Genomic DNA, 23,092 nt, shown 5'->3' on the forward strand with positions numbered 1-23,092 from the left:
CTCGCTTAGATCTTTATGCACTATCTTGCTCCCCTCCATTAATTGTTTTAGACTTGAAAAAACTGTGTATGCAGCCTTCCTCCCTTGGTAACCGTGCACAAGCTCCTACGTGAGCAGAGTGTTTGCTTTTCAGATCTGCCGCACACCCGGATAGATGCAATACTATCGCGGGGCCCACAATGCACGACGAATGCCAAAAGCCCGGTTTTTGCACGGTTCCCATTCAGTAATGACGATCGTGCCGCAAATGGTCCGAGTATCCGGCGCGTTGTTTGCGTTTGTCTCGCGGAAACGACAAATGGAATTTGCAAATACGATATCGAAATAAAAAATTAATAAAATTGGGGTGCAACACGGGGACTTCCCAGGAGGTCACCCATCCTAGTACTACTCTCGCCCAAGCACGCTTAACATCGGAGTTCTAATGGGATCCGGTGCATTAGTGCTGGTATGATCGCACCCATTTAATTCATGCTCGCTTAAATCTTTATGCACTATCTTGTTCCCCTCCATTAATTGTTTTAGACTTGAAAAAACTGTGTATGCAGCCTTCCTCCTTTGGTAACCGTGCACAAGCTCCTATGTGAGCAGAGTGGTTGATTTTCAGATCTGTCGCACCCCCGGATAGATGCAATACTATCGCGGGGCCCACAATACACGACGAATGCCAAAAGCCCGGTTTTTGCACGGTTTCAATTCAGTAATGACGATCGTGCCGCAAATGGTCCGAGTATCCGGCGCGTTGTTTGCGTTTGTCTCGCCGAAACGACAAATGGAATTTGGAAATACGATATCGAAATAAAATATTAATAAAATTGGGGTGCAACACGAGGATTTCCCAGGAGGTCACCCATTCTAGTACTACTCTCGCCCAAGCACACTTAACTTCGGAGTTCTGATGGGATCCGGTGCATTAGTGCTGGTATAATCGCACCCGTTTAATTCATGGTCGCTTAGATCTTTATGCACTATCTTGCTCCCCTCCATTAATTGTTTTAGATTTGAAAAAACTGTGTATGCAGCCTTCCTCCCTTGGTAACCGTGCACAAGCTCCTACGTGAGCGGATTGTTTGCTTTTCAGATCTGCCGCACCACCGGATAAATGCAATACTATCGCGGGGCCCACAATGCACGACGAATGCCGAAAGCCTGGTTCCTGCAATGTTGCCATTCTGTAATGACGATCGTGCCGCAAATGGTCCGAGTATCCGACGCATTGTTTCCAATTGTCTCCCAGAAACAACAAATGGAATTTGCAAATACAAATCAAAATAAAATATTAATAAAATTGGGGTGCAACACGAGGACTTCCCAGGAGGTCACCCATACTAGTACTACTCTCGCCCAAGCACGCTTAACTTCGGAGATCTAATGGGATCCGGTGCATTTGTGCTGGTATGATCGCACCCGCTTAATTCATGCTCGCTTAGATCTTTATGCACTATCTTGCTCCCCTCCATTAATTGTTTTAGATTTGAAAAAACTGTGTATGCAGCCTTCCTCCCTTGGTAACCGTGCACAAGCTACTACGTGAGCAGAGTGTTTGCATTTCAGATCTGCCGCACCCCCGGATAGATGCAATACTATCGCGGGGCCCACAATGCACGACGAATGCAAAAAGCCCAGTTTTTGCACGGTTCCCATTCAGTAATGACGATCGTGCCGCAAATGGTCTGAGTATCCGGCGCGTTGTTTGCGTTTGTTTCGCCGAAACGACAAATGGAATTTGCAAAAACGATGTCGAATTAAAATATTAATAAAATTGGGGTGCAACACGAGGACTTCCCAGGAGGTCACCATTCTAGTACTACTCTCGCCCAAGCACACTTAACTTCGGAGTTTTGATGGGATCCGGTGCATTAGTGCTAGTATGATCGCACCCGTTTAATTCATGCTCGCTTAGATCTTTATGGACTATCTTGCTCCCCTCCATTAATTGTTTTAGATTTGAAAAAACTGTGTATGCAGCCTTCCTCTCTTGGTAACCGTGCACAAGCTCCTACGTGAGCAGATTGTTTGCTTTTCAGATCTGCCGCACCCCCGGATAGATGCAATACTATCGCGGGGCCCACAATGCACGACGAATGCCAAAAGCCCGGTTCTTCCATCGTTGCCATTCAGTAATGACGATCGTGCCCCAAATGGTCCGAGTATCCGACGCGTTGTTTCCAGTTTTATCGCCGAAACAACAAATGGAATTTGCAAATACAAATCAAAATAAAATATTAATAAAATTGGGGTGCAACACAAGGACTTCCCAGGAGGTCACCCATTCTAGTACTACTCTCGCCCAAGCACACTTAACTTCGGAGTTCTGATGGGATCCGGTGCATTAGTGCTGGTATAATCGCACCCGTTTAATTCATGGTCGCTTAGATCTTTATGCACTATCTTGCTCCCCTCCATTAATTGTTTTAGATTAGAAAAAACAGTGTATGCAGCCTTCCTCCCTTGGAAACCGTGCACAAGCTCCTACGTGAGCGGATTGTTTGCTTTTCAGATCTGCCGCACCTCCGGATAGATGCAATATTATCGCGGGGCCCACAATGCATGACGAATGCCGAAAGCCCGGTTCTTGCATCGTTGCCATTCAGTAATGACGATCGTGCCGCAAATGGTCCGAGTATCCGACGCGTTGTTTCCAGTTGTATCGCCGAAACAAGAAATGGAATTTGCAAATACAAATCAAAATAAAATATTAATAAAATTGGGGTGCAACACGAGGACTTCCCAGGAGGTCACCCATTCTAGTACTACTCTCGCCCAAGCACACTTAACTTCGGAGTTCTGATGGGATCCGGTGCATTAGTGCTGGTATAATCGCACCCGTTTAACTCATGGTCGCTTAGATCTTTATGCACTATCTTGCTCCCCTCCATTAATTGTTTTAGATTAGAAAAAACAGTGTATGCAGCCTTCCTCCCTTGGAAACCGTGCACAAGCTCCTACGTGAGCGGATTGTTTGCTTTTCAGATCTGCCGCACCTCCGGATAGATGCAATACTATCGCGGGGCCCACAATGCACGACGAATGCCAAAAGCCCGGTTTTTGCACGGTTCCCATTCAGTAATGACGATCGTGCCGCAAATGGTCCGAGTATCCGGCGCGTTGTTTGCGTTTGTCTCGCGGAAACGACAAATGGAATTTGCAAATACGATATCGAAATAAAAAATTAATAAAATTGGGGTTCAACACGGGGACTTCCCAGGAGGTCACCCATCCTAGTACTACTCTCGCCCAAGCACGCTTAACATCGGAGTTCTAATGGGATCCGGTGCATTAGTGCTGGTATGATCGCACCCATTTAATTCATGCTCGCTTAAATCTTTATGCACTATCTTACTCCCCTCCATTAATTGTTTTAGACATGAAAAAACTGTATGTAGCTTTCCTCCCTTGGTAACCGTGCACAAGCTCCTACGTGAGCAGAGTGTTTGCTTTTCAGATCTGCCGCACCCCCGGATAGATGCAATACTATCGCGGGGCCCACAATGCACGACGAATGCCAAAATCCCGGTTTTTGTACGGTTCCCATTCAGTAATGACGATCGTGCCGCAAATGGTCCGAGTATCTGGCGCGTTGTTTGCGTTTGTCGCGCCGAAACGACAAATGGAATTTGCAAATACGATATCGAAATAAAATATTAATAAAATTGGGGTGCAACACGAGGACTTCCCAGGAGGTCACCAATTCTAGTACTACTCTCGCCCAAGCACACTTAACTTCGGAGTTCTGATGGGATCCGGTGCATTAGTGCTGGTATGATCGCACCCGTTTAATTCATGCTCGCTTAGATCTTTATGCACTATCTTGCTCCCCTCCATTAATTGTTTTAGATTTGAAAAAACTGTGTATGCAGCCTTCCTCCCTTGGTAACCGTGCACAAGCTCCTACGTGAGCGGATTGCTTGCTTTTCAGATCTGCCGCACCACCGAATAAATGCAATACTATCGCGGGGCCCACAATGCACGACGAATGCCGAAAGCCCGGTTCCTGCAACGTTGCCATTCAGTAATGACGATCGTGCAGCAAATGGTCCGATTATTCGACGCATTGTTTCCAATTGTCTCCCAGAAACAACAAATGAAATTTGCAAATACAAATCAAAATAAAATATTAATAAAATTGCGGTGCAACACAAGGACTTCCCAGGAGGTCAACCATCCTAGTACTACTCTCGCCCAAGCACGCTTAACTTCGGAGTTCTAATGGGATCCGGTGCATTAGTGCTAGTATGATCGCACCCGTTTAATTCATGCTCGCTTAAATCTTTATGCACTATCTTGCTCCCCTCCATTAATTGTTTTAGACTTGAAAAATCTGTGTATGCAGCATTCCTCCCTTGTGAACCGTGCACAAGCTCCTATGTGAGCAGAGTGTTTGCTTTTCAGATCTGCCGCACCCCCGGATAGATGCAATACTATCGCAGGGCCCACAATGCACGACGAATGCCAAAAGCCCGGTTTTTGCACGGTTCCCATTCAGTAATGACGATCGTGCCGCAAATGGTCCGAGTATCCGGCGCGTTGTTGCGTTTGTCTCGCCGAAACGACAAATGGAATTTGCAAAAACGATATCGAAATAAAATATTAATAAAATTGGGGTGCAACACGAGGACTTCCCAGGAGGTCACCCATCCTAGTACTACTCTCGTCCAAGCACGCTTAACTTCGGAGTTCTAATGGGATCCGGTGCATTAGTGCTGGTATGATCGCACACATTTAATTCATGCTCGCTTAAATCTTTATGCACTATATTGCTCCCCTCCATTAATTGTTTTAGATTTGAAAAAACTGTGTATGCAGCCTTCCTCCCTTGGTAACCGTGCACAAGCTACTACGTGAGCAGAGTGTTTGCATTTCAGATCTGCCGCACCCCCGGATAGATGCAATACTATCGCGGGGCCCACAATGCACGACGAATGCCAAAAGCCCGGTTTTTGCACGGTTCCCATTCAGTAATGATGATCGTGCCGCAAATGGTCCGAGTATCCGGCGCGTTGTTTGCGTTTGTCTCGCCGAAACGACAAATGGAATTTGCAAATACGATATCGAAATAAAATATTAAAAAAATTGGGGTGCAACACGAGGACTTCCCAGGAGGTCACCCATCCTAGTACTACTCTCGCCCAAGCACACTTAACTTCAGAGTTCTGATGGGATCCGGTGCATTAGTGCTGGTATGATCACACCCGTTTAATTCATGCTCGCTTAGATCTTTATGCACTATCTTGCTCCCCTCCATTAATTGTTTTAGATTTGAAAAAAATGTGTATGCAGCTTTCCTCCCTTGGTAACCGTGCACAAGCTCCTACGTGAGCAGAGTGTTTGCTTTTCAGAGCTGCCCCACCTCCGGATAGATGCAATACTATCGCGGGGCCCACAATGCATGACGAATGCCGAAAGTCCGGTTCTTGCATCGTTGCCATTCAGTAATGACGATCGTGCCGCAAATGGTCCGAGTATCCGACGCGTTGTTTCCAGTTGTATCGCCGAAACAAGAAATGGAATTTGCAAATACAAATCAAAATAAAATATTAATAAAATTGGGGTGCAACACGAGGACTTCCCAGGAGGTCACCCATTCTAGTACTACTCTCGCCCAAGCACACTTAACTTCGGAGTTTTGATGGGATCCGGTGCATTAGTGCTGGTATGATCGCACCCGTTTAATTCATGCTCGCTTAGATCTTTATGCACTATCTTGCTCCCCTCCATTAATTGTTTTAGATTTGAAAAAATTGTGTATGCAGCCTTCCTCCCTTGGAAACCGTGCACAAGCTCCTACGTGAGCGGATTGTTTGCTTTTCAGATCTGCCGCACCACCGGATAAATGCAATACAATCGCGGGGCCCACAATGCACGACGAATGCCGAAAGCCCGGTTCCTGCATCGTTGCCATTCAGTAATGACGATCGTGCCACAAATGGTCCGAGTATCCGACACATTGTTTCCAGTTGTCTCCCAGAAACAACAAATGGAATTTGCAAATACAAATCAAAATAAAATATTAGTAAAATTGGGGTGCAACAGGAGGAATTCCCAGGAGGTCACCCATCCTAGTACTACTCTCGCCCAAGCACGCTTAACTTCGAAGTTCTGATGGGATCCGGTGGATTAGTGCTGGTATGATCGCACCCGTTTAATTCATGCTCGCTTAGATCTTTATGCACTATCTTGCTCCCCTTCATTAATTGTTTTAGATTTGAAAAAACTGTGTATGCAGCCTTCCTCCCTTGGTAACCGTGCACAAGCTCCTACGTGAGCAGAGTGTTTGATTTTCAGATCTGCCGCACCCCGGATAGATGCAATACTATCGCGGGGCCCACAATGCACGACGAATGCCAAAAGCCCGGTTTTTGCACGGTTCCAATTCAGTAATGACGATCGTGCCGCAAATGGTCCGAGTATCCGGCGCGTTGTTTGCATTTGTCTCGCCGAAACGACAAATGGAATTTGCAAATACGATATCGAAATAAAATATTAATAAAATTGGGGTGCAACACGAGGATTTCCCAGGAGGTCACCCATTCTAGTACTACTCTCGCCCAAGCACACTTAACTTCGGAGTTCTGATGGGATCCGGTGCATTAGTGCTGGTATAATCGCACCCGTTTAATTCATGGTCGCTTAGATCTTTATGCACTATCTTGCTCCCCTCCATTAATTGTTTTAGATTTGAAAAAACTGTGTATGCAGCCTTCCTCCCTTGGTAACCGTGCACAAGCTCCTACGTGAGCGGATTGTTTGCTTTTCAGATCTGCCGCACCACCGGATAAAAGCAATACTATCGCGGGGCCCACAATGCACGACGAATGCCGAAAGCCTGGTTCCTGCAATGTTGCCATTCAGTAATGACGATCGTGCCGCAAATGGTCCGAGTATCCGACGCATTGTTTCCAGTTGTCTCCCAGAAACAACAAATGGAATTTGCAAATACAAATCAAAATAAAATATTAATAAAATTGGGGTGCAACACGAGGACTTCCCAGGAGGTCACCCATACTAGTACTACTCTCGCCCAAGCACGCTTAACTTCGGAGATCTAATGGGATCCGGTGCATTAGTGCTGGTATGATCGCACCCCTTTAATTCATGCTCGCTTAAATCTTTATGCACTATCTTGCTCCCTCCATTAATTGTTTTAGACTTGAAAAAACTGTGTATGCAGCCTTCCTCCCTTGGTAACCGTGCACAAGCTACTACGTGAGCAGAGTGTTTGCATTTCAGATCTGCCGCACCCCCGGATAGATGCAATACTATCGCGGGACCCACAATGCACGACGAATGCAAAAAGCCCGGTTTTTGCACGGTTCCCATTCAGTAATGACGATCGTGCCGCAAATGGTCTGAGTATCCGGCGCGTTGTTTGCGTTTGTTTCGCCGAAACGACAAATGGAATTTGCAAAAACGATGTCGAATTAAAATATTAATAAAATTGGGGTGCAACACGAGGACTTCCCAGGAGGTCACCCATTCTAGTACTACTCTCGCCCAAGCACGCTTAACTTCGGAGATCTAATGGGATCCGGTGCATTAGTGCTGGTATGATCGCACCCCTTTAATTCATGCTCGCTTAAATCTTTATGCACTATCTTGCTCCCTCCATTAATTGTTTTAGACTTGAAAAAACTATGTATGCAGCCTTCCTCCCTTGGTAACCGTGCACAAGCTACTACGTGAGCAGAGTGTTTGCATTTCAGATCTGCCGCACCCCCGGATAGATGCAATATTATCGCGGGGCCCACAATGCACGACGAATGCAAAAAGCCCGGTTTTTGCACGGTTCCCATTCAGTAATGACGATCGTGCCGCAAATGGTCTGAGTATCCGGCGCGTTGTTTGCGTTTGTTTCGCCGAAACGACAACTGGAATTTGCAAAAACGATGTCGAATTAAAATATTAATAAAATTGGGGTGCAACACGAGGACTTCCCAGGAGGTCACCATTCTAGTACTACTCTCGCCCAAGCACACTTAACTTCGGAGTTTTGATGGGATCTGGTGCATTAGTGCTAGTATGATCGCACCCGTTTAATTCATGCTCGCTTAGATCTTTATGGACTATCGTGCTCCCCTCCATTAATTGTTTTAGATTTGAAAAAACTGTGTATGCAGCCTTCCTCCCTTGGTAACCGTGCACAATGCACGACGAATGCAAAAAGCCCGGTTTTTGCACGGTTCCCATTCAGTAATGACGATCGTGCCGCAAATGGTCTGAGTATCCGGCGCGTTGTTTGCGTTTGTTTCGCCGAAACGACAAATGGAATTTGCAAAAACGATGTCGAATTAAAATATTAATAAAATTGGGGTGCAACACGAGGACTTCCCAGGAGGTCACCCATACTAGTACTACTCTCGCCCAAGCACGCTTAACTTCGGAGATCTAATGGGATCCGGTGCATTAGTGCTGGTATGATCGCACCCCTTTAATTCATGCTCGCTTAAATCTTTATGCACTATCTTGCTCCCCTCCATTAATTGTTTTAGACATGAAAAAACTGTGTATGTAGCTTTCCTCCCTTGGTAACCGTGCACAAGCTCCTACGTGAGCAGAGTGTTTGCATTTCAGATCTGCCGCACCCCCGGATAGATGCAATACTATCGCGGGGCCCACAATGCACGACGATTGCCAAAAGCCCGGTTTTTGCACGGTTCCCATTCAGTAATGACGATCGTGCCGCAAATGGTCCGAGTATCTGGCGCGTTGTTTGCGTTTGTCTCGCCGAAACGACAAATGGAATTTGCAAATACGATATCGAAATAAAATATTAATAAAATTGGGGTGCAACACGAGGACTTCCCAGGAGGTCACCAATTCTAGTACTACTCTCGCCCAAGCACACTTAACTTCGGAGTTCTGATGGGATCCGGTGCATTAGTGCTGGTATGATCGCACCCGTTTAATTCATGCTCGCTTAGATCTTTATGCACTATCTTGCTCCCCTCCATTAATTGTTTTAGATTTGAAAAAACTGTGTATGCAGCCTTCCTCCCTTGGTAACCGTGCACAAGCTCCTACGTGAGCGGATTGCTTGCTTTTCAGATCTGCCGCACCACCGGATAAATGCAATACTATCGCGGGGCCCACAATGCACGACGAATGCCGAAAGCCCGGTTCCTGCAACGTTGCCATTCAGTAATGACGATCGTGCAGCAAATGGTCCGATTATTCGACGCATTGTTTCCAATTGTCTCCCAGAAACAACAAATGGAATTTGCAAATACAAATCAAAATAAAATATTAATAAAATTGGGGTGCAACACAAGGACTTCCCAGGAGGTCAACCATCCTAGTACTATTCTCGCCCAAGCACGCTTAACTTCGGAGTTCTAATGGGATCTGGTGCATTAGTGCTAGTATGATCGCACCCGTTTAATTCATGCTCGCTTAGATCTTTATGGACTATCGTGCTCCCCTCCATTAATTGTTTTAGATTTGAAAAAACTGTGTATGCAGCCTTCCTCCCTTGGTAACCGTGCACAATGCACGACGAATGCAAAAAGCCCGGTTTTTGCACGGTTCCCATTCAGTAATGACGATCGTGCCGCAAATGGTCTGAGTATCCGGCGCGTTGTTTGCGTTTGTTTCGCCGAAACGACAAATGGAATTTGCAAAAACGATGTCGAATTAAAATATTAATAAAATTGGGGTGCAACACGAGGACTTCCCAGGAGGTCACCCATACTAGTACTACTCTCGCCCAAGCACGCTTAACTTCGGAGATCTAATGGGATCCGGTGCATTAGTGCTGGTATGATCGCACCCATTTAATTCATGCTCGCTTAAATCTTTATGCACTATCTTGCTCCCCTCCATTAATTGTTTTAGACTTGAAAAATCTGTGTATGCAGCATTCCTCCCTTGTGAACCGTGCACAAGCTCCTATGTGAGCAGAGTGTTTGCTTTTCAGATCTGCCGCACCCCCGGATAGATGCAATACTATCGCAGGGCCCACAATGCACGACGAATGCCAAAAGCCCGGTTTTTGCACGGTTCCCATTCAGTAATGACGATCGTGCCGCAAATGGTCCGAGTATCCGGCGCGTTGTTTGCGTTTGTCTCGCCGAAACGACAAATGGAATTTGCAAATACGATATCGAAATAAAATATTAAAAAAATTGGGGTGCAACACGAGGACTTCCCAGGAGGTCACCCATCCTAGTACTACTCTCGCCCAAGCACACTTAACTTCAGAGTTCTGATGGGATCCGGTGCATTAGTGCTGGTATGATCACACCCGTTTAATTCATGCTCGCTTAGATCTTTATGCACTATCTTGCTCCCCTCCATTAATTGTTTTAGATTTGAAAAAAATGTGTATGCAGCTTTCCTCCCTTGGTAACCGTGCACAAGCTCCTACGTGAGCAGAGTGTTTGCTTTTCAGAGCTGCCCCACCTCCGGATAGATGCAATACTATCGCGGGGCCCACAATGCATGACGAATGCCGAAAGTCCGGTTCTTGCATCGTTGCCATTCAGTAATGACGATCGTGCCGCAAATGGTCCGAGTATCCGACGCGTTGTTTCCAGTTGTATCGCCGAAACAAGAAATGGAATTTGCAAATACAAATCAAAATAAAATATTAATAAAATTGGGGTGCAACACGAGGACTTCCCAGGAGGTCACCCATTCTAGTACTACTCTCGCCCAAGCACACTTAACTTCGGAGTTTTGATGGGATCCGGTGCATTAGTGCTGGTATGATCGCACCCGTTTAATTCATGCTCGCTTAGATCTTTATGCACTATCTTGCTCCCCTCCATTAATTGTTTTAGATTTGAAAAAACTGTGTATGCAGCCTTCCTCCCTTGGAAACCGTGCACAAGCTCCTACGTGAGCGGATTGTTTGCTTTTCAGATCTGCCGCACCACCGGATAAATGCAATACTATCGCGGGGCCCACAATGCACGACGAATGCCGAAAGCCCGGTTCCTGCATCGTTGCCATTCAGTAATGACGATCGTGCCACAAATGGTCCGAGTATCCGACACATTGTTTCCAGTTGTCTCCCAGAAACAACAAATGGAATTTGCAAATACAAATCTAAATAAAATATTAGTAAAATTGGGGTGCAACAGGAGGACTTCCCAGGAGGTCACCCATCCTAGTACTACTCTCGCCCAAGCACGCTTAACTTCGGAGTTCTGATGGGATCCGATGGATTAGTGCTGGTATGATCGCACCTGTTTAATTCATGCTCGCTTAGATCTTTATGCACTATCTTGCTCCCCTCCATTAATTGTTTTAGACTTGAAAAAACTGTGTATGCAGCCTTCCTCCCTTGGTAACCGTGCACAAGCTCCTACGTGAGCAGAGTGTTTGATTTTCAGATCTGCCGCACCCCGGATAGATGCAATACTATCGCGGGGCCCACAATGCACGACGAATGCCAAAAGCCCGGTTTTTGCACGGTTCCAATTCAGTAATGACGATCGTGCCGCAAATGGTCCGAGTATCCGGCGCGTTGTTTGCATTTGTCTCGCCGAAACGACAAATGGAATTTGCAAATACGATATCGAAATAAAATATTAATAAAATTGGGGTGCAACACGAGGATTTCCCAGGAGGTCACCCATTCTAGTACTACTCTCGCCCAAGCACACTTAACTTCGGAGTTCTGATGGGATCCGGTGCATTAGTGCTGGTATAATCGCACCCGTTTAATTCATGGTCGCTTAGATCTTTATGCACTATCTTGCTCCCCTCCATTAATTGTTTTAGATTTGAAAAAACTGTGTATGCAGCCTTCCTCCCTTGGTAACCGTGCACAAGCTCCTACTTGAGCGGATTGTTTGCTTTTCAGATCTGCCGCACCACCGGATAAAAGCAATACTATCGCGGGGCCCACAATGCACGACGAATGCCGAAAGCCTGGTTCCTGCAATGTTGCCATTCAGTAATGACGATCGTGCCGCAAATGGTCCGAGTATCCGACGCATTGTTTCCAGTAGTCTCCCAGAAACAACAAATGGAATTTGCAAATACAAATCAAAATAAAATATTAATAAAATTGGGGTGCAACACGAGGATTCCCAGGAGGTCACCCATACTAGTACTACTCTCGCCCAAGCACGCTTAACTTCGGAGATCTAATGGGATCCGGTGCATTAGTGCTGGTATGATCGCACCCCTTTAATTCATGCTCGCTTAAATCTTTATGCACTATCTTGCTCCCTCCATTAATTGTTTTAGACTTGAAAAAACTGTGTATGCAGCCTTCCTCCCTTGGTAACCGTGCACAAGCTACTACGTGAGCAGAGTGTTTGCATTTCAGATCTGCCGCACCCCCGGATAGATGCAATACTATCGCGGGGCCCACAATGCACGACGAATGCAAAAAGCCCGGTTTTTGCACGGTTCCCATTCAGTAATGACGATCGTGCCGCAAATGGTCTGAGTATCCGGCGCATTGTTTGCGTTTGTTTCGCCGAAACGACAAATGGAATTTGCAAAAACGATGTCGAATTAAAATATTAATAAAATTGGGGTGCAACACGAGGACTTCCCAGGAGGTCACCCATTCTAGTACTACTCTCGCCCAAGCACGCTTAACTTCGGAGATCTAATGGGATCCGGTGCATTAGTGCTGGTATGACCGCACCCCTATAATTCATGCTCGCTTAAATCTTTATGCACTATCTTGCTCCCTCCATTAATTGTTTTAGACTTGAAAAAACTGTGTATGCAGCCTTCCTCCCTTGGTAACCGTGCACAAGCTACTACATGAGCAGAGTGTTTGCATTTCAGATCTGCCGCACCCCCGGATAGATGCAATACTATCGCGGGGCCCACAATGCACGACGAATGCAAAAAGCTCGGTTTTTGCACGGTTCCCATTCAGTAATGACGATCGTGCCGCAAATGGTCTGAGTATCCGGCGCGTTGTTTGCGTTTGTTTCGCCGAAACGACAACTGGAATTTGCAAAAACGATGTCGAATTAAAATATTAATAAAATTGGGGTGCAACACGAGGACTTCCCAGGAGGTCACCATTCTAGTACTACTCTCGCCCAAGCACACTTAACTTCGGAGTTTTGATGGGATCCGGTGCATTAGTGCTAGTATGATCGCACCCGTTTAATTCATGCTCGCTTAGATCTTTATGGACTATCTTGCTCCCCTCCATTAATTGTTTTAGATTTGAAAAAACAGTGTATGCAGCCTTCCTCCCTTGGTAACCGTGCACAAGCTCCTACGTGAGCAGATTGTTTGCTTTTCAGATCTGCCGCACCCCCGGATAGATGCAATACTATCGCGGGGCCCACAATGCACGACGAATGCCAAAAGCCCGGTTCTTCCATCGTTGCCATTCAGTAATGACGATCGTGCCCCAAATGGTCCGAGTATCCGACGCGTTGTTTCCAGTTGTATCGCCGAAAGAAGAAATGGAATTTGCAAATACAAATCAAAATAAAATATTAATAAAATTGGGGTGCAACACGAGGACTTCCCAGGAGGTCACCCATTCTAGTACTACTCTCGCCCAAGCACACTTAACTTCGGAGTTTTGATGGGATCCGGTGCATTAGTGCTGGTATGATCGCACCCGTTTAATTCATGCTCGCTTAGATCTTTATGCACTATCTTGCTCCCCTCCATTAATTGTTTTAGATTTGAAAAAACTGTGTATGCAGCCTTCCTCCCTTGGAAACCGTGCACAAGCTCCTACGTGAGCGGATTGTTTGCTTTTCAGATCTGCCGCACCACCGGATAAATGCAATACTATCGCGGGGCCCACAATGCACGACGAATGCCGAAAGCCCGGTTCCTGCATCGTTGCCATTCAGTAATGACGATCGTGCCACAAATGGTCCGAGTATCCGACACATTGTTTCCAGTTGTCTCCCAGAAACAACAAATGGAATTTGCAAATACAAATCAAAATAAAATATTAGTAAAATTGGGGTGCAACAGGAGGACTTCCCAGGAGGTCACCCATCCTAGTACTACTCTCGCCCAAGCACGCTTAACTTCGGAGTTCTAATGGGATCCGGTGGATTAGTGCTGGTATGATCGCACCTGTTTAATTCATGCTCGCTTAGATCTTTATGCACTATCTTGCTCCCCTCCATTAATTGTTTTAGACTTGAAAAAACTGTGTATGCAGCCTTCCTCCCTTGGTAACCGTGCACAAGCTCCTACGTGAGCAGAGTGTTTGATTTTCAGATCTGCCGCACCCCGGATAGATGCAATACTATCGCGGGGCCCACAATGCACGACGAATGCCAAAAGCCCGGTTTTTGCACGGTTCCAATTCAGTAATGACGATCGTGCCGCAAATGGTCCGAGTATCCGGCGCGTTGTTTGCATTTGTCTCGCCGAAACGACAAATGGAATTTGCAAATACGATATCGAAATAAAATATTAATAAAATTGGGGTGCAACACGAGGATTTCCCAGGAGGTCACCCATTCTAGTACTACTCTCGCCCAAGCACACTTAACTTCGGAGTTCTGATGGGATCCGGTGCATTAGTGCTGGTATAATCGCACCCGTTTAATTCATGGTCGCTTAGATCTTTATGCACTATCTTGCTCCCCTCCATTAATTGTTTTAGATTTGAAAAAACTGTGTATGCAGCCTTCCTCCCTTGGTAACCGTGCACAAGCTCCTACTTGAGCGGATTGTTTGCTTTTCAGATCTGCCGCACCACCGGATAAAAGCAATACTATCGCGGGGCCCACAATGCACGACGAATGCCGAAAGCCTGGTTCCTGCAATGTTGCCATTCAGTAATGACGATCGTGCCGCAAATGGTCCGAGTATCCGACGCATTGTTTCCAGTAGTCTCCCAGAAACAACAAATGGAATTTGCAAATACAAATCAAAATAAAATATTAATAAAATTGGGGTGCAACACGAGGATTCCCAGGAGGTCACCCATACTAGTACTACTCTCGCCCAAGCACGCTTAACTTCGGAGATCTAATGGGATCCGGTGCATTAGTGCTGGTATGATCGCACCCCTTTAATTCATGCTCGCTTAAATCTTTATGCACTATCTTGCTCCCTCCATTAATTGTTTTAGACTTGAAAAAACTGTGTATGCAGCCTTCCTCCCTTGGTAACCGTGCACAAGCTACTACGTGAGCAGAGTGTTTGCATTTCAGATCTGCCGCACCCCCGGATAGATGCAATACTATCGCGGGGCCCACAATGCACGACGAATGCAAAAAGCCCGGTTTTTGCACGGTTCCCATTCAGTAATGACGATCGTGCCGCAAATGGTCTGAGTATCCGGCGCATTGTTTGCGTTTGTTTCGCCGAAACGACAAATGGAATTTGCAAAAACGATGTCGAATTAAAATATTAATAAAATTGGGGTGCAACACGAGGACTTCCCAGGAGGTCACCCATTCTAGTACTACTCTCGCCCAAGCACGCTTAACTTCGGAGATCTAATGGGATCCGGTGCATTAGTGCTGGTATGACCGCACCCCTATAATTCATGCTCGCTTAAATCTTTATGCACTATCTTGCTCCCTCCATTAATTGTTTTAGACTTGAAAAAACTGTGTATGCAGCCTTCCTCCCTTGGTAACCGTGCACAAGCTACTACATGAGCAGAGTGTTTGCATTTCAGATCTGCCGCACCCCCGGATAGATGCAATACTATCGCGGGGCCCACAATGCACGACGAATGCAAAAAGCTCGGTTTTTGCACGGTTCCCATTCAGTAATGACGATCGTGCCGCAAATGGTCTGAGTATCCGGCGCGTTGTTTGCGTTTGTTTCGCCGAAACGACAACTGGAATTTGCAAAAACGATGTCGAATTAAAATATTAATAAAATTGGGGTGCAACACGAGGACTTCCCAGGAGGTCACCATTCTAGTACTACTCTCGCCCAAGCACACTTAACTTCGGAGTTTTGATGGGATCCGGTGCATTAGTGCTAGTATGATCGCACCCGTTTAATTCATGCTCGCTTAGATCTTTATGGACTATCTTGCTCCCCTCCATTAATTGTTTTAGATTTGAAAAAACAGTGTATGCAGCCTTCCTCCCTTGGTAACCGTGCACAAGCTCCTACGTGAGCAGATTGTTTGCTTTTCAGATCTGCCGCACCCCCGGATAGATGCAATACTATCGCGGGGCCCACAATGCACGACGAATGCCAAAAGCCCGGTTCTTCCATCGTTGCCATTCAGTAATGACGATCGTGCCCCAAATGGTCCGAGTATCCGACGCGTTGTTTCCAGTTGTATCGCCGAAACAACAAATGGAATTTGCAAATACAAATCAAAATAAAATATTAATAAAATTGGGGTGCAACACAAGGACTTCCCAGGAGGTCACCCATTCTAGTACTACTCTCGCCCAAGCACACTTAACTTCGGAGTTCTGATGGGATCCGGTGCATTAGTGCTGGTATGATCGCACCCGTTTAATTCATGCTCGCTTAGATCTTTATGCACTATCTTGCTCCCCTCCATTAATTGTTTTAGATTTGAAAAAACAGTGTATGCAGCCTTCGTCCCTTGGAAACCGTGCACAAGCTCCTACGTGAGCGGATTGTTTGCTTTTCAGATCTGCCGCACCCCCGGATAGATGCAATACTATCGCGGGTCCACAATGCACGACGAATGCCGAAAAACTGGTTCCTGCATCATTGCCATTCAGTAATGACGATCATGCCGCAAATGGTCCGAGTATCCGACGCATTGTTTCCAGTTGTCTCCCAGAAACAACAAATGGAATTTGCAAATACAAATCAAAATAATATATTAATAAAATTGGGGTGCAACACGAGGACTTCCCAGGAGGTCACCCATACTAGTACTACTCTCGCCCAAGCACGCTTAACTTCGGAGATCTAATGGGATCCGGTGCATTAGTGCTGGTATGATCGCACCCATTTAATTCTTGCTCGCTTAAATCATTATGCACTATCTTGCTCCCCTCCATTAATTGTTTTAGACATGAAAAAACTGTGTATGTAGCTTTCCTCCCTTGGTAACCGTACACAAGCTCCTACGTGAGCAGAGTGTTTGCTTTTCAGATCTGCCGCACCCCCGGATAGATGCAATACTATCGCAGGGCCCACAATGCACGACGAATGCCAAAAGCCCGGTTTTTGCACGGTTCCCATTCAGTAATGACGATCGTGCCGCAAATGGTCCGAGTATCTGGCGCGTTGTTTGCGTTTGTCTCGCCGAAACGACAAATGGAATTTGCAAATACGATATCGAAATAAAATATTAATAAAATTGGGGTGCAACACGAGGACTTCCCAGGAGGTCACCAATTCTAGTACTACTCTCGCCCAAGCACACTTAACTTCGGAGTTCTGATGGGATCCGGTGCATTAGTGCTGGTATGATCGCACCCGTTTAATTCATGCTCGCTTAGATCTTTATGCACTATCTTGCTCCCCTCCATTAATTGTTTTAGATTTGAAAAAACTGTGTATGCAGCTTTCCTCCCTTGGTAACCGTGCACAAGCTCCTACGTGAGCGGATTGCTTGCTTTTCAGATCTGCCGCACCACCGGATAAATTTAATACTATCGCGGGGCCCACAATGCACGACGAATGCCGAAAGCCCGGTTCCTGCAACGTTGCCATTCAGTAATGACGATCGTGCAGCAAATGGTCCGATTATTCGACGCATTGTTTCCAATTGTCACCCAGAAACAACAAATGGAATTTGCAAATACAAATCAAAATAAAATATTAATAAAATTGGGGTGCAACACAAGGACTTCCCAGGAGGTCAACCATCCTAGTACTACTCTCGCCCAAGCACGCTTAACTTCGGAGTTCTAATGGGATCCGGTGCATTAGTGCTAGTATGATCGCACCCGTTTAATTCATGCTCGCTTAAATCTTTATGCACTATCTTGCTCCCCTCCATTAATTGTTTTAGATTTGAAAAAACAGTGTATGCAGCCTTCCTCCCTTGGAAACCGTGCACAAGCTCCTACGTGAGCGGATTGTTTGCTTTTCAGATCTGCCGCACCCCCGGATAGATGCAATACTATCGCGGGGCCCACAATGCACGACGAATGCCGAAAAACCGGTTCCTGCATCATTGCCATTCAGTAATGACGATCATGCCGCAAATGGTCCGAGTATCCGACGCATTGTTTCCAGTTGTGTCCCAGAAACAACAAATGGAATTTGCAAATACAAATCAAAATAATATATTAATAAAATTGGGGTGCAACACGAGGACTTCCCAGGAGGTCACCCATACTAGTACTACTCTCGCCCAAGCACGCTTAACTTCGGAGATCTAATGGGATCCGGTGCATTAGTGCTGGTATGATCGCACCCATTTAATTCATGCTCGCTTAAATCTTTATGCACTATCTTGCTCCCCTCCATTAAAGGTTTTAGACATGAAAAAACTGTGTATGTAGCTTTCCTCCCTTTGTAACCGTGCACAAGCTCCTACGTGAGCAGAGTGTTTGCTTTTCAGATCTGCCGCACCCCCGGATAGATGCAATACTATCGCGGGGCCCACAATGCACGACGATTGCCAAAAGCCCGGTTTTTGCACGGTTCCCATTCAGTAATGACGATCGTGCCGCAAATGGTCCGAGTATCTGGCGCGTTGTTTGCGTTTGTCTCGCCGAAACGACAAATGGAATTTGCAAATACGATATCGAAATAAAATATTAATAAAATTGGGGTGCAACACGAGGACTTCCCAGGAGGTCACCAATTCTAGTACTACTCTCGCCCAAGCACACTTAACTTCGGAGTTCTGATGGGATCCGGTGCATTAGTGCTGGTATGATCGCACCCGTTTAATTCATGCTCGCTTAGATCTTTATGCACTATCTTGCTCCCCTCCATTAATTGTTTTAGATTTGAAAAAACTGTGTATGCAGCCTTCCTCCCTTGGTAACCGTGCACAAGCTCCTACGTGAGCGGATTGCTTGCTTTTCAGATCTGCCGCACCACCGGATAAATGCAATACTATCGCGGGGCCCACAATGCACGACGAATGCCGAAAGCCCGGTTCCTGCAACGTTGCCATTCAGTAATGACGATCGTGCAGCAAATGGTCCGATTATTCGACGCATTGTTTCCAATTGTCTCCCAGAAACAACAAATGGAATTTGCAAATACAAATCAAAATAAAATATTAATAAAATTGGGGTGCAACACAAGGACTTCCCAGGAGGTCAACCATCCTAGTACTACTCTCGCCCAAGCACGCTTAACTTCGGAGTTCTAATGGGATCCGGTGCATTAGTGCTAGTATGATCGCACCCGTTTAATTCATGCTCGCTTAAATCTTTATGCACTATCTTGCTCCCCTCCATTAATTGTTTTAGACTTGAAAAATCTGTGTATGCAGCATTCCTCCCTTGTGAACCGTGCACAAGCTCCTATGTGAGCAGAGTGTTTGCTTTTCAGATCTGCCGCACCCCCGGATAGATGCAATACTATCGCAGGGCCCACAATGCACGACGAATGCCAAAAGCCCGGTTTTTGCACGGTTCCCATTCAGTAATGACGATCGTGCCGCAAATGGTCCGAGTATATTAATAAAATTGGGGTGCAACACAAGGACTTCCCAGGAGGTCAACCATCCTAGTACTACTCTCGCCCAAGCACGCTTAACTTCGGAGTTCTAATGGGATCCGGTGCATTAGTGCTAGTATGATCGCACCCGTTTAATTCATGCTCGCTTAAATCTTTATGCACTATCTTGCTCCCCTCCATTAATTGTTTTAGACTTGAAAAATCTGTGTATGCAGCATTCCTCCCTTGTGAACCGTGCACAAGCTCCTATGTGAGCAGAGTGTTTGCTTTTCAGATCTGCCGCACCCCCGGATAGATGCAATACTATCGCAGGGCCCACAATGCACGACGAATGCCAAAAGCCCGGTTTTTGCACGGTTCCCATTCAGTAATGACGATCGTGCCGCAAATGGTCCGAGTATCCGGCGCGTTGTTTGCGTTTGTCTCGCCGAAACGACAAATGGAATTTGCAAAAACGATATCGAAATAAAATATTAATAAAATTGGGGTGCAACACGATGACTTCCCAGGAGGTCACCCATCCTAGTACTACTCTCGCCCAAGCACGCTTAACTTCGGAGTTCTAATGGGATCCGGTGCATTAGTGCTGGTATGATCGCACCCATTTAATTCATGCTCGCTTAAATCTTTATGCACTATCTTGCTCCCCTCCATTAATTGTTTTAGATTTGAAAAAACTGTGTATGCAGCCTTCCTCCCTTGGTAACCGTGCACAAGCTACTACGTGAGCAGAGTGTTTGCATTTCAGATCTGCCGCACCCCCGGATAGATGCAATACTATCGCGGGGCCCACAATGCACGACGAATGCCAAAAGCCCGGTTTTTGCACGGTTCCCATTCAGTAATGACGATCGTGCCGCAAATGGTCCGAGTATCCGGCGCGTTGTTTGCGTTTGTCTCGCCGAAACGACAAATGGAATTTGCAAATACGATATCGAAATAAAATATTAAAAAAATTGGGGTGCAACACGAGGACTTCCCAGGAGGTCACCCATCCTAGTACTACTCTCGCCCAAGCACACTTAACTTCAGAGTTCTGATGGGATCCGGTGCATTAGTGCTGGTATGATCACACCCGTTTAATTCATGCTCGCTTAGATCTTTATGCACTATCTTGCTCCCCTCCATTAATTGTTTTAGATTTGAAAAAAATGTGTATGCAGCTTTCCTCCCTTGGTAACCGTGCACAAGCTCCTACGTGAGCAGAGTGTTTGCTTTTCAGAGCTGCCCCACCTCCGGATAGATGCAATACTATCGCGGGGCCCACAATGCATGACGAATGCCGAAAGTCCGGTTCTTGCATCGTTGCCATTCAGTAATGACGATCGTGCCGCAAATGGTCCGAGTATCCGACGCGTTGTTTCCAGTTGTATCGCCGAAAGAAGAAATGGAATTTGCAAATACAAATCAAAATAAAATATTAATAAAATTGGGGTGCAACACGAGGACTTCCCAGGAGGTCACCCATTCTAGTACTACTCTCGCCCAAGCACACTTAACTTCGGAGTTTTGATGGGATCCGGTGCATTAGTGCTGGTATGATCGCACCCGTTTAATTCATGCTCGCTTAGATCTTTATGCACTATCTTGCTCCCCTCCATTAATTGTTTTAGATTTGAAAAAACTGTGTATGCAGCCTTCCTCCCTTGGAAACCGTGCACAAGCTCCTACGTGAGCGGATTGTTTGCTTTTCAGATCTGCCGCACCACCGGATAAATGCAATACTATCGCGGGGCCCACAATGCACGACGAATGCCGAAAGCCGGGTTCCTGCATCGTTGCCATTCAGTAATGACGATCGTGCCACAAATGGTCCGAGTATCCGACACATTGTTTCCAGTTGTCTCCCAGAAACAACAAATGGAATTTGCAAATACAAATCAAAATAAAATATTAGTAAAATTGGGGTGCAACAGGAGGACTTCCCAAGAGGTCACCCATCCTAGTACTACTCTCGCCCAAGCACGCTTAACTTCGGAGTTCTGATGGGATCCGGTGGATTAGTGCTAGTATGATCGCACCCGTTTAATTCATGCTCGCTTAGATCTTTATAGACTATCTTGCTCCCCTCCATTAATTGTTTTAGATTTGAAAAAACTGTGTATGCAGCCTTCCTCCCTTGGTAACCGTGCACAATCTCCTACGTGAGCAGATTGTTTGCTTTTCAGATCTGCCGCACCCCCGGATAGATGCAATACTATCGCGGGGCCCACAATGCACGACGAATGCCAAAAGCCCGGTTCTTCCATCGTTGCCATTCAGTAATGACGATCGTGCCCCAAATGGTCCGAGTATCCGACGCGTTGTTTCCAGTTGTATCGCCGAAACAACAAATGGAATTTGCAAATACAAATCAAAATAAAATATTAATAAAATTGGGGTGCAACACAAGGACTTCCCAGGAGGTCACCCATTCTAGTACTACTCTCGCCCAAGCACACTTAACTTCGGAGTTCTGATGGGATCCGGTGCATTAGTGCTGGTATGATCGCACCCGTTTAATTCATGCTCGCTTAGATCTTTATGCACTATCTTGCTCCCCTCCATTAATTGTTTTAGATTTGAAAAAACAGTGTATGCAGCCTTCTTCCCTTGGAAACCGTGCACAAGCTCCTACGTGAGCGGATTGTTTGCTTTTCAGATCTGCCGCACCCCCGGATAGATGCAATACTATCGCGGGGCCCACAATGCACGACGAATGCCGAAAAACCGGTTCCTGCATCATTGCCATTCAGTAATGACGATCATGCCGCAAATGGTCCGAGTATCCGACGCATTGTTTCCAGTTGTCTCCCAGAAACAACAAATGGAATTTGCAAATACAAATCAAAATAATATATTAATAAAATTGGGGTGCAACACGAGGACTTCCCAGGAGGTCACCCATACTAGTACTACTCTCGCCCAAGCACGCTTAACTTCGGAGATCTAATGGGATCCGGTGCATTAGTGCTGGTATGATCGCACCCATTTAATTCATGCTCGCTTAAATCATTATGCACTATCTTGCTCCCCTCCATTAATTGTTTTAGACATGAAAAAACTGTGTATGTAGCTTTCCTCCCTTGGTAACCGTACACAAGCTCCTACGTGAGCAGAGTGTTTGCTTTTCAGATCTGCCGCACCCCCGGATAGATGCAATACTATCGCGGGGCCCACAATGCACGACGAATGCCAAAAGCCCGGTTTTTGCACGGTTCCCATTCAGTAATGACGATCGTGCCGCAAATGGTCCGAGTATCTGGCGCGTTGTTTGCGTTTGTCTCGCCGAAACGACAAATGGAATTTGCAAATACGATATCGAAATAAAATATTAATAAAATTGGGGTGCAACACGAGGACTTCCCAGGAGGTCACCAATTCTAGTACTACTCTCGCCCAAGCACACTTAACTTCGGAGTTCTGATGGGATCCGGTGCATTAGTGCTGGTATGATCGCACCCGTTTAATTCATGCTCGCTTAGATCTTTATGCACTATCTTGCTCCCCTCCATTAATTGTTTTAGATTTGAAAAAACTGTGTATGCAGCCTTCCTCCCTTGGTAACCGTGCACAAGCTCCTACGTGAGCGGATTGCTTGCTTTTCAGATCT

At 46.0% G+C, this 23,092-nt stretch overlaps 45 non-coding genes and 4 pseudogenes across 45 annotated transcripts; all 49 read right to left on the bottom strand.

Annotated features, from left to right (window-relative positions):
- Window positions 1–343: 343 nt before the first annotated feature.
- On the bottom strand, window positions 344–462 carry LOC148799170 (5S ribosomal RNA). Its single transcript, XR_016072541.1, has one exon. It is a non-coding gene; the product is annotated as a 5S ribosomal RNA (ribosomal RNA).
- Window positions 463–817: 355 nt separating this feature from the next.
- LOC148799171 (5S ribosomal RNA) lies at window positions 818–936 on the bottom strand. Its single transcript, XR_016072337.1, has one exon. It is a non-coding gene; the product is annotated as a 5S ribosomal RNA (ribosomal RNA).
- Window positions 937–1,290: 354 nt separating this feature from the next.
- LOC148799172 (5S ribosomal RNA) lies at window positions 1,291–1,409 on the bottom strand. Its single transcript, XR_016073114.1, has one exon. It is a non-coding gene; the product is annotated as a 5S ribosomal RNA (ribosomal RNA).
- Window positions 1,410–1,764: 355 nt separating this feature from the next.
- On the bottom strand, window positions 1,765–1,882 carry LOC148799173 (5S ribosomal RNA; annotated as a pseudogene).
- Window positions 1,883–2,236: 354 nt separating this feature from the next.
- LOC148799174 (5S ribosomal RNA) lies at window positions 2,237–2,355 on the bottom strand. Its single transcript, XR_016073471.1, has one exon. It is a non-coding gene; the product is annotated as a 5S ribosomal RNA (ribosomal RNA).
- Window positions 2,356–2,709: 354 nt separating this feature from the next.
- On the bottom strand, window positions 2,710–2,828 carry LOC148799175 (5S ribosomal RNA). The gene has a single exon (XR_016072530.1). It is a non-coding gene; the product is annotated as a 5S ribosomal RNA (ribosomal RNA).
- Window positions 2,829–3,183: 355 nt separating this feature from the next.
- On the bottom strand, window positions 3,184–3,302 carry LOC148799176 (5S ribosomal RNA). The gene has a single exon (XR_016069216.1). It is a non-coding gene; the product is annotated as a 5S ribosomal RNA (ribosomal RNA).
- A 353-nt stretch (window positions 3,303–3,655) lies between these two features.
- On the bottom strand, window positions 3,656–3,774 carry LOC148799177 (5S ribosomal RNA). Its single transcript, XR_016075391.1, has one exon. It is a non-coding gene; the product is annotated as a 5S ribosomal RNA (ribosomal RNA).
- Window positions 3,775–4,128: 354 nt separating this feature from the next.
- Window positions 4,129–4,247, bottom strand: LOC148799178 (5S ribosomal RNA). Its single transcript, XR_016069687.1, has one exon. It is a non-coding gene; the product is annotated as a 5S ribosomal RNA (ribosomal RNA).
- A 354-nt stretch (window positions 4,248–4,601) lies between these two features.
- Window positions 4,602–4,720, bottom strand: LOC148799179 (5S ribosomal RNA). The gene has a single exon (XR_016073352.1). It is a non-coding gene; the product is annotated as a 5S ribosomal RNA (ribosomal RNA).
- Window positions 4,721–5,075: 355 nt separating this feature from the next.
- LOC148799180 (5S ribosomal RNA) lies at window positions 5,076–5,194 on the bottom strand. Its single transcript, XR_016072974.1, has one exon. It is a non-coding gene; the product is annotated as a 5S ribosomal RNA (ribosomal RNA).
- Window positions 5,195–5,548: 354 nt separating this feature from the next.
- On the bottom strand, window positions 5,549–5,667 carry LOC148799181 (5S ribosomal RNA). Its single transcript, XR_016075287.1, has one exon. It is a non-coding gene; the product is annotated as a 5S ribosomal RNA (ribosomal RNA).
- A 354-nt stretch (window positions 5,668–6,021) lies between these two features.
- LOC148799182 (5S ribosomal RNA) lies at window positions 6,022–6,140 on the bottom strand. The gene has a single exon (XR_016068996.1). It is a non-coding gene; the product is annotated as a 5S ribosomal RNA (ribosomal RNA).
- Window positions 6,141–6,494: 354 nt separating this feature from the next.
- Window positions 6,495–6,613, bottom strand: LOC148799183 (5S ribosomal RNA). The gene has a single exon (XR_016072338.1). It is a non-coding gene; the product is annotated as a 5S ribosomal RNA (ribosomal RNA).
- A 354-nt stretch (window positions 6,614–6,967) lies between these two features.
- Window positions 6,968–7,086, bottom strand: LOC148799184 (5S ribosomal RNA). The gene has a single exon (XR_016072357.1). It is a non-coding gene; the product is annotated as a 5S ribosomal RNA (ribosomal RNA).
- A 354-nt stretch (window positions 7,087–7,440) lies between these two features.
- Window positions 7,441–7,559, bottom strand: LOC148799185 (5S ribosomal RNA). Its single transcript, XR_016071809.1, has one exon. It is a non-coding gene; the product is annotated as a 5S ribosomal RNA (ribosomal RNA).
- Window positions 7,560–7,913: 354 nt separating this feature from the next.
- LOC148799186 (5S ribosomal RNA) lies at window positions 7,914–8,031 on the bottom strand (annotated as a pseudogene).
- Window positions 8,032–8,307: 276 nt separating this feature from the next.
- On the bottom strand, window positions 8,308–8,426 carry LOC148799187 (5S ribosomal RNA). Its single transcript, XR_016072358.1, has one exon. It is a non-coding gene; the product is annotated as a 5S ribosomal RNA (ribosomal RNA).
- A 355-nt stretch (window positions 8,427–8,781) lies between these two features.
- Window positions 8,782–8,900, bottom strand: LOC148799188 (5S ribosomal RNA). The gene has a single exon (XR_016075392.1). It is a non-coding gene; the product is annotated as a 5S ribosomal RNA (ribosomal RNA).
- A 354-nt stretch (window positions 8,901–9,254) lies between these two features.
- LOC148799189 (5S ribosomal RNA) lies at window positions 9,255–9,373 on the bottom strand. The gene has a single exon (XR_016070272.1). It is a non-coding gene; the product is annotated as a 5S ribosomal RNA (ribosomal RNA).
- Window positions 9,374–9,649: 276 nt separating this feature from the next.
- Window positions 9,650–9,768, bottom strand: LOC148799190 (5S ribosomal RNA). The gene has a single exon (XR_016072359.1). It is a non-coding gene; the product is annotated as a 5S ribosomal RNA (ribosomal RNA).
- A 355-nt stretch (window positions 9,769–10,123) lies between these two features.
- On the bottom strand, window positions 10,124–10,242 carry LOC148799191 (5S ribosomal RNA). Its single transcript, XR_016072976.1, has one exon. It is a non-coding gene; the product is annotated as a 5S ribosomal RNA (ribosomal RNA).
- Window positions 10,243–10,596: 354 nt separating this feature from the next.
- On the bottom strand, window positions 10,597–10,715 carry LOC148799192 (5S ribosomal RNA). The gene has a single exon (XR_016075288.1). It is a non-coding gene; the product is annotated as a 5S ribosomal RNA (ribosomal RNA).
- Window positions 10,716–11,069: 354 nt separating this feature from the next.
- LOC148799193 (5S ribosomal RNA) lies at window positions 11,070–11,188 on the bottom strand. Its single transcript, XR_016070479.1, has one exon. It is a non-coding gene; the product is annotated as a 5S ribosomal RNA (ribosomal RNA).
- Window positions 11,189–11,542: 354 nt separating this feature from the next.
- On the bottom strand, window positions 11,543–11,661 carry LOC148799194 (5S ribosomal RNA). Its single transcript, XR_016072339.1, has one exon. It is a non-coding gene; the product is annotated as a 5S ribosomal RNA (ribosomal RNA).
- Window positions 11,662–12,015: 354 nt separating this feature from the next.
- Window positions 12,016–12,133, bottom strand: LOC148799195 (5S ribosomal RNA). The gene has a single exon (XR_016071853.1). It is a non-coding gene; the product is annotated as a 5S ribosomal RNA (ribosomal RNA).
- Window positions 12,134–12,487: 354 nt separating this feature from the next.
- LOC148799196 (5S ribosomal RNA) lies at window positions 12,488–12,606 on the bottom strand. Its single transcript, XR_016072640.1, has one exon. It is a non-coding gene; the product is annotated as a 5S ribosomal RNA (ribosomal RNA).
- Window positions 12,607–12,960: 354 nt separating this feature from the next.
- On the bottom strand, window positions 12,961–13,078 carry LOC148799197 (5S ribosomal RNA; annotated as a pseudogene).
- A 354-nt stretch (window positions 13,079–13,432) lies between these two features.
- On the bottom strand, window positions 13,433–13,551 carry LOC148799198 (5S ribosomal RNA). The gene has a single exon (XR_016075289.1). It is a non-coding gene; the product is annotated as a 5S ribosomal RNA (ribosomal RNA).
- Window positions 13,552–13,905: 354 nt separating this feature from the next.
- On the bottom strand, window positions 13,906–14,024 carry LOC148799199 (5S ribosomal RNA). Its single transcript, XR_016069430.1, has one exon. It is a non-coding gene; the product is annotated as a 5S ribosomal RNA (ribosomal RNA).
- Window positions 14,025–14,378: 354 nt separating this feature from the next.
- On the bottom strand, window positions 14,379–14,497 carry LOC148799200 (5S ribosomal RNA). The gene has a single exon (XR_016072340.1). It is a non-coding gene; the product is annotated as a 5S ribosomal RNA (ribosomal RNA).
- Window positions 14,498–14,851: 354 nt separating this feature from the next.
- LOC148799201 (5S ribosomal RNA) lies at window positions 14,852–14,969 on the bottom strand. Its single transcript, XR_016071854.1, has one exon. It is a non-coding gene; the product is annotated as a 5S ribosomal RNA (ribosomal RNA).
- A 354-nt stretch (window positions 14,970–15,323) lies between these two features.
- Window positions 15,324–15,442, bottom strand: LOC148799202 (5S ribosomal RNA). The gene has a single exon (XR_016072641.1). It is a non-coding gene; the product is annotated as a 5S ribosomal RNA (ribosomal RNA).
- A 354-nt stretch (window positions 15,443–15,796) lies between these two features.
- Window positions 15,797–15,914, bottom strand: LOC148799203 (5S ribosomal RNA; annotated as a pseudogene).
- Window positions 15,915–16,268: 354 nt separating this feature from the next.
- LOC148799204 (5S ribosomal RNA) lies at window positions 16,269–16,387 on the bottom strand. Its single transcript, XR_016072609.1, has one exon. It is a non-coding gene; the product is annotated as a 5S ribosomal RNA (ribosomal RNA).
- Window positions 16,388–16,740: 353 nt separating this feature from the next.
- Window positions 16,741–16,859, bottom strand: LOC148799205 (5S ribosomal RNA). Its single transcript, XR_016072360.1, has one exon. It is a non-coding gene; the product is annotated as a 5S ribosomal RNA (ribosomal RNA).
- A 355-nt stretch (window positions 16,860–17,214) lies between these two features.
- On the bottom strand, window positions 17,215–17,333 carry LOC148799206 (5S ribosomal RNA). Its single transcript, XR_016075393.1, has one exon. It is a non-coding gene; the product is annotated as a 5S ribosomal RNA (ribosomal RNA).
- Window positions 17,334–17,687: 354 nt separating this feature from the next.
- On the bottom strand, window positions 17,688–17,806 carry LOC148799207 (5S ribosomal RNA). The gene has a single exon (XR_016075020.1). It is a non-coding gene; the product is annotated as a 5S ribosomal RNA (ribosomal RNA).
- Window positions 17,807–18,160: 354 nt separating this feature from the next.
- On the bottom strand, window positions 18,161–18,279 carry LOC148799208 (5S ribosomal RNA). Its single transcript, XR_016072361.1, has one exon. It is a non-coding gene; the product is annotated as a 5S ribosomal RNA (ribosomal RNA).
- A 355-nt stretch (window positions 18,280–18,634) lies between these two features.
- On the bottom strand, window positions 18,635–18,753 carry LOC148799209 (5S ribosomal RNA). The gene has a single exon (XR_016075394.1). It is a non-coding gene; the product is annotated as a 5S ribosomal RNA (ribosomal RNA).
- A 354-nt stretch (window positions 18,754–19,107) lies between these two features.
- Window positions 19,108–19,226, bottom strand: LOC148799210 (5S ribosomal RNA). The gene has a single exon (XR_016075021.1). It is a non-coding gene; the product is annotated as a 5S ribosomal RNA (ribosomal RNA).
- Window positions 19,227–19,510: 284 nt separating this feature from the next.
- LOC148799211 (5S ribosomal RNA) lies at window positions 19,511–19,629 on the bottom strand. The gene has a single exon (XR_016075022.1). It is a non-coding gene; the product is annotated as a 5S ribosomal RNA (ribosomal RNA).
- Window positions 19,630–19,984: 355 nt separating this feature from the next.
- LOC148799212 (5S ribosomal RNA) lies at window positions 19,985–20,103 on the bottom strand. The gene has a single exon (XR_016072209.1). It is a non-coding gene; the product is annotated as a 5S ribosomal RNA (ribosomal RNA).
- A 355-nt stretch (window positions 20,104–20,458) lies between these two features.
- Window positions 20,459–20,577, bottom strand: LOC148799213 (5S ribosomal RNA). The gene has a single exon (XR_016072977.1). It is a non-coding gene; the product is annotated as a 5S ribosomal RNA (ribosomal RNA).
- A 354-nt stretch (window positions 20,578–20,931) lies between these two features.
- On the bottom strand, window positions 20,932–21,050 carry LOC148799214 (5S ribosomal RNA). The gene has a single exon (XR_016075290.1). It is a non-coding gene; the product is annotated as a 5S ribosomal RNA (ribosomal RNA).
- A 354-nt stretch (window positions 21,051–21,404) lies between these two features.
- Window positions 21,405–21,523, bottom strand: LOC148799215 (5S ribosomal RNA). Its single transcript, XR_016068958.1, has one exon. It is a non-coding gene; the product is annotated as a 5S ribosomal RNA (ribosomal RNA).
- A 354-nt stretch (window positions 21,524–21,877) lies between these two features.
- LOC148799216 (5S ribosomal RNA) lies at window positions 21,878–21,996 on the bottom strand. The gene has a single exon (XR_016072610.1). It is a non-coding gene; the product is annotated as a 5S ribosomal RNA (ribosomal RNA).
- A 354-nt stretch (window positions 21,997–22,350) lies between these two features.
- On the bottom strand, window positions 22,351–22,469 carry LOC148799217 (5S ribosomal RNA). The gene has a single exon (XR_016072362.1). It is a non-coding gene; the product is annotated as a 5S ribosomal RNA (ribosomal RNA).
- A 355-nt stretch (window positions 22,470–22,824) lies between these two features.
- Window positions 22,825–22,943, bottom strand: LOC148799218 (5S ribosomal RNA). Its single transcript, XR_016075396.1, has one exon. It is a non-coding gene; the product is annotated as a 5S ribosomal RNA (ribosomal RNA).
- Between the last annotated feature and the right edge of the window lie 149 nt (window positions 22,944–23,092).

This window comes from Nelumbo nucifera, chromosome 4 (assembly GCF_055504915.1).
Source record: "Nelumbo nucifera cultivar China Antique chromosome 4, China Antique-T2T, whole genome shotgun sequence".
In the NCBI taxonomy this organism is placed as follows: domain Eukaryota; kingdom Viridiplantae; phylum Streptophyta; class Magnoliopsida; order Proteales; family Nelumbonaceae; genus Nelumbo; species Nelumbo nucifera.